Below are 242 nucleotides of genomic sequence, written 5' to 3' on the forward strand. Positions count from 1 at the left end.
GCCATCAACAGTAAAAATACCAATACCTGCAAACAGATAATAATCCAAAAATACATTGCATTACACGAAGAAAAGCAAAACAAAACACCGCCGACAAAGCCACAATAAATCAACAATAAATGCGACACAGAATCATAAATCAACATCAATGGGGGGAGGGGGGGATGACAAACAAACGAGACGAAAGAAAACAGAGAGAGAGGAGAACACAAAACCGACCAAAGCACAAGGATAAAACGACC

The sequence above is a fragment of the Penaeus monodon genome, chromosome 22 (genome assembly GCF_015228065.2).
Source record: "Penaeus monodon isolate SGIC_2016 chromosome 22, NSTDA_Pmon_1, whole genome shotgun sequence".
Taxonomy (NCBI): Eukaryota; Metazoa; Arthropoda; class Malacostraca; order Decapoda; family Penaeidae; genus Penaeus; species Penaeus monodon.